This window comes from Diabrotica virgifera, chromosome 8, assembly GCF_917563875.1.
Source record: "Diabrotica virgifera virgifera chromosome 8, PGI_DIABVI_V3a".
Classification (NCBI taxonomy): domain Eukaryota; kingdom Metazoa; phylum Arthropoda; class Insecta; order Coleoptera; family Chrysomelidae; genus Diabrotica; species Diabrotica virgifera.
This window is the reverse complement of record NC_065450.1, coordinates 129,421,544-129,438,759: the sequence shown is the minus strand read 5'-3', so window position 1 is coordinate 129,438,759 and position 17,216 is coordinate 129,421,544.

The window sequence follows — 17,216 nt, the reverse complement described above, 5'->3', positions numbered from 1 at the left end:
TGACAGTTTCATCTCAGAAATCTAAAACAATAGTAAGCAGTAAAGAACCAATCAGATGTAAAATGGAAATTGATGGTATCGGTATTGAACAGGTAATGGAAATAAAATACCTTGGAATTACATTGTCAAGCTACGAAGACCTGGACAAAGAAGTGAGAGATCAAGTACATAAAACAAATAGACTGAGTGGTCTAATAACACTATATAGCAAAACCTATGTACATATTAAAACTGAGATGAGGTCAAGAGTTTATAAAGCCAGCGTAAGACCAATAATGATATATGCATCAGAAATAAGACCCGATACAGCCATGACACAAAGACTTCTTCTTCTTCTTCTTCTTCTTTTATATAGGCCTTTTTTCTTCAACGGTGCCTTTCATTCTGCCCCTGAGTTGTCATTCCATCTTTTTCTAGGGCGTCCTATACTTCTCCTGCCTAATGGTGACTTGTCCCTGGCTATTCTTACTATCCTTGATTCAGACATCCTGCTTATGTGCTCATTCCACTCTTCTTTTCTGTTCTTTACAAAGGTATTTATATTATCTACCCCACATATGCGTCTGATTTCCTCATTTCTTACCCTATCCTGTAGTTCTTTTCTAGCAATCCCTCTTAAGATCTTCATTTCGTTGGTTTCCAGATGTCTTTGTGTTTTGCTTGTATCTGGTCTTGTTTCGGCTGTGTAAGTCATAACTGGCCTAATAACTGACTTATATATTCGGGCCCTTGTTTCCAATCTTAGGTGTTTGTTTTTCCAAATTGTGTCGTTTAGGCATCCGGCCGTTCTACTGGCTTTAATTATTTGGTCTTTTACCTCTTCTTCGATATTGTTGTCGGCTGATAGATTAATTCCCAGATATTTGAAAGTCATTACTTGTATAATTTGATTGTCTAACTCCAATTTGCATCTTATTGGTTCTTTGGCAATTACTAAACTTTTTGTTTTTTGGGCTGATATTTTCATATTCATTTCTTTTGAGTTAATGTTGAACTCGTGCAATAATATTTGTAGGTCGTCTTCGCACTCTGCTACTAACACGGTGTCATCAGCGTAACAGAGTATTTTTATCTCTCTTGCCCATTTTGTACCCTCTTTTTTTCTTCACTTGTTTTTTTATTGCATCCAACATTATGTTAAACAGTAGAGAGTGAATCTCCTTGCCTGATTCCTGTGTTTGTTTCTATGGGTTCTGTTATTATTCCATTGACTTTCATTTCTATTTTATGTCTTACACATATGTTTTTTATCAGTTTTATGATATCTAGTGGTAAATTTTTGTCATATAGTAGGTGTATCACATCTTTTAATTGGATTCTATCAAACGCTTTCTCTAGGTCTATGAAACAGAAAAAGGCTGGTTTGTTATATTCTAATGATTTCTCCTCTATTTGCCTTATCATAAAAACTGCATCGTTACATGATCTTCCACTTCTAAATCCTTGTTATTCATCCGATAGATTTATGCACGCCATTATTTTCTCCCTAAGTATTTTTTTGTTGTGAGTTTCAGTATAGTGCTCAGTAAATTTATCCCTCTATAGTTACTGGGGTCTGCCCTATCACCTTTCTTAAATAACGCTATCATTTGAGTGGTTCTCCATTCTTCTGGAATTCTTTCTGTATTTATTATTTTACTTATAAGGATGTTCAGTTCTTTGTGAAGTCTATTTTCTCCGTATTTTAAAAGTTCATTAGCTATTCTACTTTCCCAGGAGCTTTTCGATTTTTCATCATTTTTAAGGCGTTCTTTATATCATCCTCTTTAATTTCTGTTTTCTCATCCGATTCTAATACTGGTGTTTCCAGTTCTTCATGATTAGCTGTTTGATAGAGGTTTTTTAGGTAAGTTGTCCATGTATTTGCATCAATATGTTTTACTTCTATCAATTCCTTTATCTCTGCTCTTTGACCTCTTATCATTTTCCACATTTCCTTTTGCATCCCATAAAAGTCGTGCTCCATCTCTTTTGAAAATGCTTCCCAATGTTCTGTTTTTTCCTGCTTACTATTGAGTTTAATTCATTTCGTACTCTTTTATATCCTTCATATGTTTGTCTCGTTCTTTTGGACTTGTATTCTAGGTAGATTTTCTTTTTTTTTGGCATTTTATTTTTATTTCTTCACAGAACCATGGTGTTCTTCTTTTCTTTCGTATATGTTTACTTATCTTACGTTCTCCAAGTGCTTCCGTTGCTGCCATTTTGATATTATCTCTGATCTTCCTCCAACTTTCTTTTATGTCTTCATCCGGTGTTATGTAGTTTTTATTCTGTACTTTTTGCAGTCTTCGCTGGTATAGATCTCGTGTTGACAAGTCTCGTAGCTGTTCTACCTTTATTCTTGTCTCACATTCAACAGGGTCTTCTTTCCTGTTTCTTTGTAGCTCTATTCTGATTTTTCCAAGTACTAGATTGTGATCGCTTCTAATATTAGCTGCACTTAAACATCGTATGTCTAGTACTTGAGATTGGTGGATGTTTCTGTTTGTCAATATATAATCAATAACGGATCTGTGTCCTCTTGCACTTTGGAATGTATATTTTTGTTGATCTTTGTGTCTGAAGAACGTATTGTTTATTAGAAATTCATTCTGAGAGCAAAAGTTAATAAGTAGTTCTCCATTTTCATTTTTGTTGTCTTCATTGAATCGTTGCTTTATTCCTGGTATAATTATGTTACTGACTCTTGCGTTCATGTCGTAAAATGTACTAATAAATACTACTGGAAATGGCAAATATGAGAGTACTGAGAAAAATTACAGGAAATACGCAGGGATCGAAAGAGGAGTAAAGACATTAGAAAATAGTGTAACGTACAGTGTATAAACGAATGGGTACCAAATAGAAAAAAAGAATGGAATAACCACGTAAGCTGAATAGGGGAGACACCTGTTGACAAAATATCAAGAGATAAAAAATCACCAATCGGTAGAAGTAACGGACGACCTCGCAAAAGATGCAGTGACAACCTTCGATGGAGGTATCAATGCGCCACTGAACAGGCAGAATTGCTTATAAAGGGGAAGAAGAAGAAGAATGTCATTTTTGAGAGTACTTTGTTCTGTAAATATATCTGGTCCTGTTCACTTTTCAGATCTGCTAAAAGTCGTTTCTTGTTTATTTTCAACCCGTGGTCAGAAAACTAAAAGTCTACGTAGTAGTATAAAAAAAAATATAATTTTTTACGGCGTATATGGTCCCTGATGAAAGAATCTGCTATTACCAACAAACTTCTGGCAATTCAAAATGCAATATGAATTATACGACTGAGATTACAAGTGCAATTTTACGTACCTACTTGTTACGACGTATGACTCATAACACGATATTTTCAGTCATCTACCGAAATTATTAATATTAAAACATACACATACCTATGTTACAACTTATCCAACAAGTGCAAATGTAATTTATATTAATGGCAGACAGAAATAAACCATCCTAAAAATAGAGTTAAAAGTCTTACATTTTAAAGTACAGTTGGGCCATGTATGTTGTGCGTTGCATAATAAGTGGAGTAAATAAGATATTTCTAAACACTATACACTATTTTAACTAGATTGGTTTTAGAAAATTTCACGTCATGTCAAGATTGTAAGCAAATTTAAAATCTCGGCGATAAATGATATGAAATGAAAGGTATCTTGAAATATGAAAATGAAAAATTTTGATTTTCTGTTTGTGTCTATTTAGTAAGAAGTTATTATAGCTACGAATTTATTATTTGTGTTTTTTTCTGTTTTAAATCATATTGGTTTGATTTAGTTTATTAAGTCAATATACAGAGAGAGTCTGTAAAGTGGAATAAATTCAATATCTCAAATACTAATTGTTTTTTTGGAAAATGCTCAGACCCGTCGATTAGTATTTCAAATTGTCCTTTTTGACATTCAATAATAATGTATACAGGGTGTCCCAATTTAGAGATATGACGTCATCGTCGATTTTCTTAAATGGCAACACTGTCATTTTGATAGCTAATTTGATAGGGTTTGTAAAGTTATACATAACTGCAAACTATCAAATTTTTATTCTCTACCATTTACAAGATAATAGAAAATAACAAAGTTATATCTGTAATTTGGAATATATTCAATAATTAAAATACTAACTGTTTTTTTGAAAAATGCTCAGACCCGTCGATTAGTATATCAAATTGTCCTTTTTGACATATAATAATAATGTATACAGGGTGTCCCAATTTAGAGATATGACGTCATCGTTGATTTTCGTAAATGGCAACACTGTCATTTTGATAGCTATTTTGATAGAGTGTGTAAAGTTATACACAACTGCAAAATTTCAAATTTGTATTCTCTACCATTTAGATGATAATAAAAAATAACAAAGTTATGAAAAAGAAGTAATCAACTAATAATTGAATTTAATTATTTCAATAAATTAAGCAAAAACTCATAATGTTGCCCTCAATTATTGTCAAATTGTCAACGAGCAACGTTATGAGCATTTGCTTAATTGAAATAAATAAATTCAATTATTATTTGATTACTTCTTGTTCTTCATAACTTTGTTATTTTTTATTATCTTGTAAATGGTAGGGAATAAAATTTTGAAATTTTTCAGATGTGTATAACTTTACACACGCTATCAAAATAGCTATCAAAATGATAGTGTTGCCATTTAAGAAAATCAACGATGACGTCATATCTCTAAATTGGGACACCCTGTATACATTATTATTATGTGTCAAAAATGACAATTTGATATACTAATCGACGGGTCTGAGCATTTTTCAAAAAAACAGTATTTTAATTATTGAATATATTCCAAATTACAGATATAACTTTGTTATTTTCTATTATATTGTAAATGGTAGAGAATAAAAATTTGATATTTTGCAGTTATGTATAACTTTACAAACCCTATCAAATTAGCTATCAAAATGACAGTGTTGCCATTTAAGAAAATCGACGATGACGTCATATCTCTAAATTGGGACACCCTGTATACATTTTTATTGAATGTCAAAAAGGACAATTTGAAATACTAATCGACGGGTCTGAGCATTTTCCAAAAAAACAATTAGTATTTGAGATATTGAATTTATTCCACTTTACAGACTCTCTCTGTATATTATATCGTGCATAAATCTTTCCCTTGGTATAATGGTGTTAATAGTGCAGTCAGTGAGGGTACTTGGCTCCGAATTCCACCCTACTGTATCGATTTACCTAATATTTTCACAGTAAGTACGGAATCGCTCAAGGAACAAAGTATGTCCTATATCCTATGGTGCTTTTATCTTGGGGGTGGTTCCCACCCCCTCTCGGAGGTGGAAAATTTTTTGGTGAAAATATCCACGGAAGTGGCTAGAGAACCAATGCTAAGCAAAAACTGTTCTATAATTTTTTTTTGAAAACTCAATACTTTTTGTGTTATTCGTGGTTGAAAATTTGACATTTTCATTGCAAAATGACACATTTTCCGACGGTTTTTTGCGAATACCTTAAAAATTGTGCATCTAACTAAAAAAACTATATGAAATATTTTTGTAACTTATGAAAAATCTAAGAGATTCATTTATTCATAAATCTAGTTATACAATACAAAAAGAGATATGGTGGGTGAAAGAGATATTTTTTGATGCATGCTCAAATCGTATTCAACTTAAAATAACAGAAATGCTCGATTTTAAGGGTTATAATGTCTTAATGTAATAATACCTTTTGTAGTGCTTGAAACGACCTTTAAAACGGGCACTGTTAAATGTCGATTACATTCATACTAAGCGAGATATGGTGCAAAAAAATTGATAAATAATATATTTTAAGAAAAGAATTAGTATATTTAACCCCTTATCCACCAGAATTTAAATGGATCATTTACCTTCTACAATACCTTTTATTATAGTGTTATTTCTATGCTCAAAAAGTTGGACGGGTTTAAAATGAATGATGTTTGAAAAAAAATAAGATCAAATTATAGAGCGCATTTTTAAATTTTCTTAAAAATCTTCTTTTCTCCATGTAACTCGAAAATAATAAGAGATACGAAAAAAAGGTACTGTACAAAAATGTAAGGTTTTTTCAGGTAACAATTTTGTTTTGTCTTTCATTACTGTATATCTTTATCATTTTCGAGTTACATGGAGAAAAATGAAGATTTTTAAGAAAATTCAAAAATGCGCTCTATAATTTGATCTTATTGTTTTCAAAAACCATGCATTTCAAACCCATCCAACTGTTTGAATATAAAAATAACACTATAATAAAAGGTATTGTAGAAGTAAAATGATGCATTTAAATCTGTTGGATGAGGGGTTAAATATACTTCGCATTTTATCTTAAAATAAATTAGTCATCAATTTTTTTGCACGATATCTCACTTAGTTTGAATGTAATATACATTTAACAGTGTTCGTTTTAAAGGTCTTTTCAAGCACTAAAAAAGATTGTTGTAGCATTATACCGTTAAAATCTACCATTTCTGTTATTTTAAGTTGAACACACCGATTTGAGCATGAGCAAAAAAAATCTCTTTTTACCTGCCATATTTCTTTTTGTATAACTAGAAGAATATGAAGAAACGAATCTCTTTTTCATAAGTTACAAGAATATTTTATAATATTTCTTTACGTTAGATGCATAACGAAATTTTCAACCACGAATAACTCAAAAAGTATTGAGTTTTCAAAAATAAAATTATAGAACAGTTTTTGCTTAGAATTAGGTTCTATAGACATTTCCGTGGTTATTTTGATCAAAAAATTGTCCACCCACGAGAAGCGCTGGGAATCATCTCCAAGATAAAAGCGCACATCGGCGTAGGGTAGACTTTGAATAAGGAGATAAGTAGAGGCTCTTCTCAAAATTTTATTAAAATTCATCCAGTAGGATAGAATTCGGAGGTAATATCCTGTTTTTGCTCCCATTGGCTGGCGTATAAGTAAATTGTATTTGCGCCAATATTGACGAGACTGAAGAGGTCATTGTTGCTTGGTTTATGGTGGATGGGTGTTTTTCGATATTAGATTTTCTGGGAGTCCTGTTTAGGCAGTCCCGGTGTTAGGGTATAAGGTTACTTATATCTGCTCGCCTGAAAAATCTGGCATAGGCGCCCTTCCATTGTTTTAGTTAGTATTTTGTATAACACTAGTCAAAAAAGCTCATTTTGGCGCCCACCAAACAGGGGGTGCATACCTTGCAGGTCCTTTTTCGCCGACCCTGTGTTTAGGTGACTTTGTCGCCTCTTCAGGACGGACGTGTTGTATGGTTTTGGGTGACGGCACTAGTTCTGTCGTTCGTTATACGTGGTATTCGGTGGTGGTTGTTGGTGTCCTGCGGGGGAGATCGTCTTCAGAGGTGATTAGAGGAGAAGGGCTTGTATGCGAAAACGATGCTAGAAGTACTATTAATCCTTTATATATTACCTAAAAAATTATAATTCCAAATGCTAAAAATAACTTATATATTTAGTCGAGGAAATGAAGCTGGAAACATGGCAAAACCTCGCAATTTTTTCGTCCAGCATCGATTTGTACAAAAATTTGGAATTAGGCTCATTTTACCCTCTAGTTCATTTTCTATATTGAGCTGTTGTACGCTTTTGGTTTTTTAAGGGTGAAAACCACCCCTAATTGTAAAAAATTATATATTAACATTTGAAACTTTAATATTGTCAACATTTGCTTCTTATTAGTTACATAATGATTGTTTTGTGCTTTAATAGCTTTAAGATATAATATCACAATATTTCAACCCTTAAAACCACCCTTGTTGGAGCTATATATGAAAAGTTTACTCATCCTAAAAGAATAATTTCGGCTTGCATCAATTTACATAAAAATTTGGGGTTAGGATCGTCTTACCCTGTAGTTCATATTCTATATCATGCTCAAGGTCGTTGATTATTTTTAGGGGTGTAAACTACCCTTATTGTCAAAAATTATATAAAAACATTGTAAACTTTAATATAGGTAAAATTTGGTTTTGACTGGTTAAATAATGATTGTTTTATGCTTTAGGATATTATATCATAATATTTCAACCCTTAAAAACCACCCTTAATAACATTGCAATTTTTATAAGTAGACAATTTAATAGATCTACTTATACAGAAAAAAAGTAGAATTAAAGAATTACAAAAACATTTATTTACACAAAAATACGAATTTACAAATATATAAAAATACACAAACAAATAGTTTTTTAGTCATCCAGTATACGAACCGTCTCTGTGGTATTATATAGGTACATTGAAAATGCTCTATAAGGGGGCTATTCGAATTTTTCGAAAAAAAAATTAGTTTTATAAACATAGCTCCTTCATTTTTGGCGATAAAAAGGTTTTTCAATAATCGTTTTGTAGGATTTTTGAAGAGTAATAAGACTGTGTAAATTAAATTCCGTAAGATCCCTTAATTTTTAATTGAGGTCGGTTTAAAGGGCCCGAATAAGGGGATGTTTGCTCGTAAATAGATGTTTTAAACAGCTATATCTCCCTTACTATTCACTGTAATGAAAATCTATGCATAAGGAAATTTTAGCCATTAAAAAAGCTAGTTTAGTAGTCTATAATTTTTTTTCGTATCTCCAATATTTTCGGAGATATTTTGAAGAAAATGATAAAAAATGCAAAATTGCAAAAAATCAATTTTTCTTTAAACTCCAATTTTTCTAAAATTATTCATTTTAAATAGGTCAAACTTCTTGGGTGTATTGATAATATAAATATAAAAGGAATTACAGAAAGGCGAAGACCAATTTTTAGTTACAAGGGTAGTTAGGGGGTTGTTTTCACTGTTTTTTTCGTAGAGAAAAACAGGTAGCGACTTTTTTTTATCATAAGTTGCTCAATTTTTATGCTAGAAACTTTTTATTATTTTTTTTTGAAAGGTATAAAGGTTTATTGTATGCTTGAAAAAACACCATGTAAGTTTTCCTGGAAAAATGCAAAGTTTTCCCGTTATTTGGCTTTGGTTATTTCAAATTATGCATTTGACGAAAAAAGCTAACCTTTAACATGCCGTATCTCGGTTTGTATTGGTCGTAAAAATATTATAGAAAAGCAGTTTCGTTTGTGTTACTAAAAGATACAATTTTGAATCTACAGTTTTTTTGATTAAATGCATATTTTTCGAGTTATGCTCAAAAAACCCCCTAAAAAAGTCGATTTTTCCGTCGAAAAACTGTTACTTTCAACCAAAAATAACTCGAAAAATATTAATTTTACGAAGAAAATGTAAAAAACATTTTTTCCTTAAAATTACCTTCTACATCGGTTTACATGGTTAAACTGTAATAAAAAATTCCCACCCCCGGGATGGGGTGGCAACTACCCCCAAGGTTTTAGCGTACAGCAGCATGATATAGAAAATGATCCTTGGACTATTCCCTACCTTCTGTGAAAATTTCAAATAAATCCATGCTGGACGAAAAAATTGCGAGCCAAAATGCTTCATTTCCTTGACTAATTCATTGTCTTAGCTCTTTACTTTTTATTTTTTTACAAAATACTAATTAGCGTCTCTTTGCAAAGACAATGACGTCGACTTTGCAAAGTAACAAGACACTTACTCAACACACACACTACACATTACTCCCCTGACTTAGTGATAAGTTATACAATTACGTGGCTAAAGGTTCTAGTTCTAAACCAAAGCCAGAATTAGAGAAAAAAAAAACTAACATATATTTTTATTTTGTTTCAGGTAAGCTTATCAAAGTCTCAACGTAAATGAGTAAGTAGATATATTTTTTAGTCAGTTTTTTCTGAAACCAAATGAACTGTAGATATTGTCCTTTTTTATATCTTCTCTGAATTCATCTTTCAAAGTTCAATTTCTGAAGGTTTTTCGACAGTTTTTTAAATAAACTTACGTGCATAGAAATCGGCCCACCTAAAAATTTGGTCATTTTTGAAGTCTCGTATTTCCTAAACCTGTTGGCCGATTTAAGTGATTTTTTAAATATGTTATAGCCTTATTATTCAACTATATCGCTGTAATCATATTATTGCTAAACAGGTAAGTGTTATTTTATACCGGGTGTAACAATGATAGTGTGTTTTTTCCTTAAAGTTCGGAACACCCTGTGAAATATTCTAGCATATATAAAATATTGAAATTAACCGTCAACTGTAGCCTTAGACTTTCTTAACATTTTGCTTTTTGATTCATTCGTTTATGTTGGATAATGAAAAAGTTAGGTATTTTAACAACTAGCAACGTTCTTCATCAATACAGGGTGTTTATAAATAAGTGCGACAAACTTTAAAGGGTAATTCTGCATGAAAAAATAATGACCCTTAGGTTTATAATCATATTGCTCTAAAACCGCATGAGATATACAAATGAAATTGGGTAGGTTTTAAGAGGTAATTATTGCGCATTTTTTGGCATTCAGTTAAGAATTTTATATTCACCATTGGCGTCCATACGGGTAATATGACCCGTATGCACGCCAATGGTGAATATAAAATTCTAAATTGTATGTCAAATATGCGCAATAACTACCTCTTAAAACCTACCGAATTTCATTTGCATATCTCAACCGGTTTTAGAGCAGTAAATAAATCGTCAGTTTGTAAAAAAAATTCAACATCCCGTATCTCGAAAACGAAGCATTTGCGGACATATGTTTATAAATGAAACGGTCATTATTTTTCATGCAGAATTTCCCCTTAAAGGTTGTCGCACTTATTTTGAAACACCCTGTATTGATGAAGAACGTTGCTAGTTGTTAAAATACCTAACTTTTTTATTATCCAACATAAGCGAATGAATCAAAAAACAAAATGTTAAGAAAGCCTAAGGCTACAGTTGAGTTTTAATTTCAATATTTTATATACGCTAGAATATTCCACAATGTGTTCCGAACTTTGAGGAAAAAACACGCTATCATTGTTACACCCGGTATAAAATAACACTTACCTGTTTAGCAATAATATTATTACAGGGATATTGTTGAAGAACAAGGCTATAACATATTAAAAAAATCACTTAAATCGGCCAACAAGTTTAGGAAATACGAGACTTCAAAAATGACCAAATTTTTAGGTGGGCCGATTTCTATGCACGTAAGTTTAGTACCAAAAACTTTCCTCCAGTGAAGTCCATGGTCTTAAGTCTATGTGTGGTGAGATACAGTTGTGGTACCTTCTACGTTTTAGATAGATTGGTACATCTTTGTTATTTAAAATATAGTTTAACTTGCCGAAAACCATCCAAAATTGTATTTTTATTTCGGCGATGGGGTTTTATTTATCGATTTTAATGGCATGTCCATGTTAAAATAATACGAAAATTATAAATTATCCATGTGGACCAATTTTAGGAACGTAATTCAGATGAAGAAAATCTTCTTCTTCTTTTTTTGTGTAGACATTAATCTGTTGTTGCAAATGTGCCTCCAGTAAGTTGTCGTTCCATCATTTTCCTGGTCTTCCCACCTTAGGCGTAACCAAGGGTGGGGTTCGGAGGTTATAAGCCACCGCCCCCTCCCCATTGGGATAAACAACTTTCAGCTCGATACGCTTAACACCATACCCCTATAGACTCTTCAGTAGTTGTAACCCCCCCCCCTTAGGATCATCCTGGTTACGCCGTTGCTTCCCACTGATCGTTTTGCTATTTGGGAACCGTCTTCTCGCCGTCCTTACTACTATATTTGTGTTGTCATTCGGCTTATGTGCTCTTTCCATTCTATTCTTCTGTTTCTTACCCAGTTATTAATGTTGTTCACCTTGAGTCTCCGTTGTATATCTGTATTTCTCGGTCTGTCCCATAGAGTTTTACTATCAATTTTTCAAAGAGTTTTCATTTATGCTGTTTCTAGCATTATTTCTGTTCTCTCTGCATCAGGTGGTGTTTTTGCCGCCTATGTCATTATTGGTCTGATGACTGTTTTGTAAATTCTGCCTTTCATATTTCCTTTCCGATATTTTTATTTCATTTTTATTTGATGAAAAAAATACTGACAGAAAAGTATGTATAATTTAGGTTGCACAGTGATAAGAATCACGGATGAATTTTTTTTAAGCTCCATTTAATTTACAATATGTTATCACTCGTAACAATAAGTAAATTTTGTGACAATTATTAGAAGAACAAATGGCATGTAGGAATTCTCTCCAGTGAGAGGCTTCCTTTAACATATAATTAACAAACAAAGTTAATAATGTAGTGGTAAATATTAATTAATTTTATTTAAATCTGTTTATTAAGTCTGTAGGCTTAAAACGCTTTAGTCGACGCACTTCATCGTTGACATTAAACAGATCGCGCACTAAATGATTAGAGTGAGCACTAGTTTTGTTTTTTTATTTTTCACTGTACTTTGTGACTTCAGTTTTTATGGATTGAACTTGGAGGTCTTTTTCTATTATGTTGTTCGAAACATATCACGGAGCATTGACTATAATTCGAAGAACTTTGTTCTGGAATCTTTGTAGGATTTCTAGGTTTGAATTGCTAGCAGAACCCCATAATTGAATTCCATACGTCCATATTGGCTTCAGTACGGCTTTATATATTAAGAGCTTATTTGTGAGATTTAATTGTGATTTTCTGCCAATAAGCCAGTAAAGTTGTCTTAGTTTGAGACCCAATTGTTTTCGTTTTGTAAATATATGTGTTCTCCATGTTAATCTTCTGTCAAGATGTAAACCTAAATATTTGACTTCATTTCTCTGAGTAATCATTTGATTATTTAATAACACTGCTGGACATATACCTCTTCTTAGTGTAAAGGTAACATGGATTGATTTGGTCTCATTAACTCGAATTTTCCATTTTTTTAACCATGCTTGGATATTATTATGGCTGGCTTGTAAGTTTCTTGTGGCAGTTACTGGATCATGATGTGAGGCGAGTATTGCAGTGTCATCTGCGAATGTTGGTGTTATTGTAGTTCTTGAAGTTGGTAGATCTGCAGTAAAAAGCTGGTACAGCATTGGTCCTAACACGCTGCCTTGCGGTACTCCTGATTTTATTTGGTATAATTCTGAATATTCTGAATGGTATTTAACTGAAAAGAATCTGTCAGATAAGTAAGACTTTAGAAGTTCATAATACGGATGAGGCAATAGGTTTTTTAGTTTATAGAGTAGACCTTTGTGACAGACTTTATCGAACGCTTGGCTTATGTCAAGAAACGATCGAAGCTGCTGAGCAATATCGCTTATTTTCAAAGTCGTTGCTGATATGTTTTACTAATCTATGGACTTGCTCTATGGTTCCATGGTTTTGTCTAAACCCAAACTGATGTTGTGGTATGAGATTTTTGCTATCTAGTATTGGCTTGATGCTTTTAATTATTAATTTTTCCAGCACTTTGGAAAGCACAGGAAACTTATTGGCCTATATGATGTTAATTCCTCTAGTTTTTTTCCTGGTTTTGGGATCATAATTATAACTGCCATTTTCAGTTGTTGTGGAAAATAATTTAATCTTATTATTGCATTAAAAATTTGTAATATTGCCGTTATTCCTTTCTTTGTTAATTTTTGTAGTATCCTACCCGTTATCAGATTATAACCAGGAGCTTTTTTAGGATTAATTTCTTTCATTATTACATCCTTAACTTCATTGTACTTAAATTTCGGTATGGGCAGCTCAATTTGGTAAGGTTCATTTAGTACTCTATTTATTTCCTCCAATTCTTCAGGTGTTGATTCCAAGCTGTTTGGTTGAAAGATTTGTGAAAGATCGCCACCAAAGGCATCTGCCTTCTCCATGTTATTTACCAAGAGCTTACACCAACAGAAGCCACCGACTACTCACTATGGAAAGCCACAAGGAAACTAAAAAGTCCTCAGACACCAATACCACCAATAAGAAAAAACAATGGCAAATGGGCAACATAACGGATGAAATAAGATCGTGTGCAAATCGGTAAATTATTCCATGCAAAAGTTCAGCAAAAAGCTTATTAAAATTGGTTCAAGACAGACGGGCCAAGCTGCAGCGCTACGCTGTGGATCCACAAAGTAGTTTTCGATGATTGGCCGTGGGTTCTTATAATATGGAGTGGACGTTCCATCCCAGATGAGCGACTGTGGCTGAAACTGTCGCTCGTCTGAGATGGTACAATCCGACAAGCGATAGCTGGCGGGTGACATTCTCGTATTGTGTATTTCTCGTTGTGTATTTTCGCGCAAGGTCACCCGCCAGCTCTCGCTTGTCGGATTGTACGTTTGATTTGCATGGGAATTTACGGCTAATCATCGGAATCTACTTTGTGGATGCACAGCGTAGCACTGCAACGTGATCCGTCTGTTTTGAACCTAAAAGAATGTACGTAAAATTAAATTTCTAAATCCAAAAAATATTTTCCTATAAATAAATGAATAAAAAATAAGTGAAAGGTTAATAGGAATAAAATAGAAACAGAAGTTTTGTTTAAACTTTTACTTTCATTAAAAGTTTGTAATTGAAACATGATATTTAAGGGTCTTAATTTTTAGATATAAAGAAAAATCTAACTACCTTACTCATTAACAAAAATATTGGAAAAATTAATTAAAACAAACTCTAATCAAGCTGGCCCGAGTTTTACTCAATTTATTTGGCAATTTGTTTATACTACAACGTGGTTCGTTAAGAAATTTGTGTTAGATGGGGTATATAGAAGAAATAAGGAGGTTTTTAAACAACCGACATTTATGGGATCTAAGGCTGTTTAGAATGAAAATGGATTATATACATCTGGTAATTAGTTCATTATAAAAGATGTAGTCTTTTATAGTTGTCGTAAACGTCATGATTCATTTTCAAACAAGATAAATCAAAACACTAAGTGAAACGTACTTCGGTGTGGACGGTGTGTAATATCATTGATATGTACTGTCAATTAGACAAGGCAAAACGGAGGTTTCGTTGGAAAAAATATTCCCATGAGATTATTTTGCATAATCACATTCGTGAGACACCCCACAATAGGGTTCAAGAAGTTGCCCACGCGAAAAGTGGCTCCGATTTGTTTAAACAATTTTTTTTAAACAAATTACAAAAATCAATATTTTCGTCCCGGAGAAAGTTTTTTTAGGTTTTTTGGACCATTCTGAACAAAAAAGATCTCTAGTAATTTTTCCCTAAAGTTGATCAATTTCGAGTTATAAGCAATTTAAAATTGAAAAATATCGAAAAATGGCGATTTTCAAGGCCCACAAGCACCAGTAAAAAATATTATTTTTGAGGTTACCAAGTGCCTAAATTTAAGTTTAAACCTTCTTGTATCCGTTCCCGATGAGTATTTTGGGCTTATTTTTTTTAAACTATTATTTTTTAAAGTCAAAGTTTACAACCTAATAAAAATATTTAAAATTTAAAATTTAAAAATATCTAAAACATTTTTAAAAGATATTTAATAGAAAACTTATTGGACCATTTTCCTGGTAACACCTCTATGACTTCTAAAAATTGCAAGCCGGATGGACGCTGAAGCGAAGAAGACAAGAGGGAATTCTAAAACTTGCAATTCACGACCCCATCTGTTCAGAGTGGTAAATTCCAATGGAAAATGGACCTATGTTGCTCAAAGGAGTAATACTAATATAAAATAAAATGATGACCACCTACGCCTCTCTGATGATGACTCCAATTAGAGTCGAAAATCGTCGATTTAGAGTGCTGGTTTGCGTTTTCTGTACTAAGCGAAAAATAAGACAGTTTTGCCTTCACATTGCAACTGAATAAAAATGGTATACATTTTTATTTTATATTAGTATCACTCCTTTGAGTAACATAGGTCCATTTTCTGTTGGAATTTACCAGCTGAACAGACGCGGTCGTGAATTGCAAGTTTTGGAATTCTCTCTTGTCTTCTTCGCTTCAGCATCCATCTGGCTTGCAATTTTTAGAAGCCATGTAGGTGTTACCAGGAAAATGGTCCAATAAGTTTTCAATTAAATATTGTTACGCGATTGACTCTACTATTTTATTTATTTATATCTTTAGGCACTAAGTTTAATTTAAATAAAGGAAGACTTGCTTATATTATTTTATTTACATCACTTATTTATTTTAATAATAACAAATAACACCAACTAACACATCTAATTTATTTACAAACTCAAATTTATGATTTAATTAACTAAACATAATAATTACGATAACTAATAAATACATTTCACTAAATCCGATTCGAATACAATTATATCACGCGTCGCGGCTCGTTCATTGACTGACTGGCCTGTGCTCGAATTCCTGTTCTTAAATACTCTGACAGCGGTCGTCTCGAATCGCCGTGGAAGGTCGTAACGCCGAGAAGATTCAAGAATAACTAGGCCGGGTTGTGAGGCGTCACATTGCCCCCTCCTTAAAAGATGGTTCCTCCTGGAACCTTGTCGGGACTGGAACTGGATGCTGGTATATGCAACTGGACCCTCTTTTACAACTCCCAGTTGTATAAAAGTGACAGGGGACGGTCTTCTCTCCGCACCAGTAACTATGCGGATTGCAACAGACTAACACCTGGACCTCGGTGTCTTGGAAAATTTCTTCTACCATGTTTCGGATAACTCTCCAGTCTAATTGGCTGCATTCTAACTTTGGCATGGCTAACTTTTGCACGTCGGACTCCAACACGTGCTCTCTCAATTGAATTAATGCATCCCATACATCTTGGTAGGTAGGTTGGTCACGGACAGTGTCTTTTGTTACCAGATAGAATAGGTAACGTGATGCATCTTGGAGTTTCAATGCTTTGCCAGGAGCTGGCAGTTGGCATTGAAGTTCTGCAACTCGACCAAACTTCCTTCGGAAGGCGGATGCCAACCGTCGTGCGTCTTTGATACTGGCCGGGATGGTATGGGCCAGCGAATAGTCATCGGGAAGTGCGAGAAGATCTCGCTTTTCTTCAGTGGTAACACCATGTCTTGCTTTACCGGTACCTCCGTAGGCACCCATGAACTCTTCAAAGGTAAGGTCAGGTATTCCTCGAATTTGGTTGACTTCCACTTCTTCATCTACGTCGTGGTCTCCCTCGTACGGCGACAACCGGTTATGGTGGACTGTCATCGGCTTTCCCCTAGGAATCTTGCTTATTCGGTAGATAACGTCATTGATTTTCTTGACAATGAGGTACGGACCTTCCCAGAACTGCTGCAACTTGGGAGAACAACCTGTTCGCTTCTTTGGATTATAAAGCCAGACTTTGTCGTGCTCCTTGAAACATCCCTTCTCGGCTTGGGTATCGTATCGTTTCTTCATTCGGTCGCTAGCGATCTGAAGATTAGAACGGAACTCATGTATA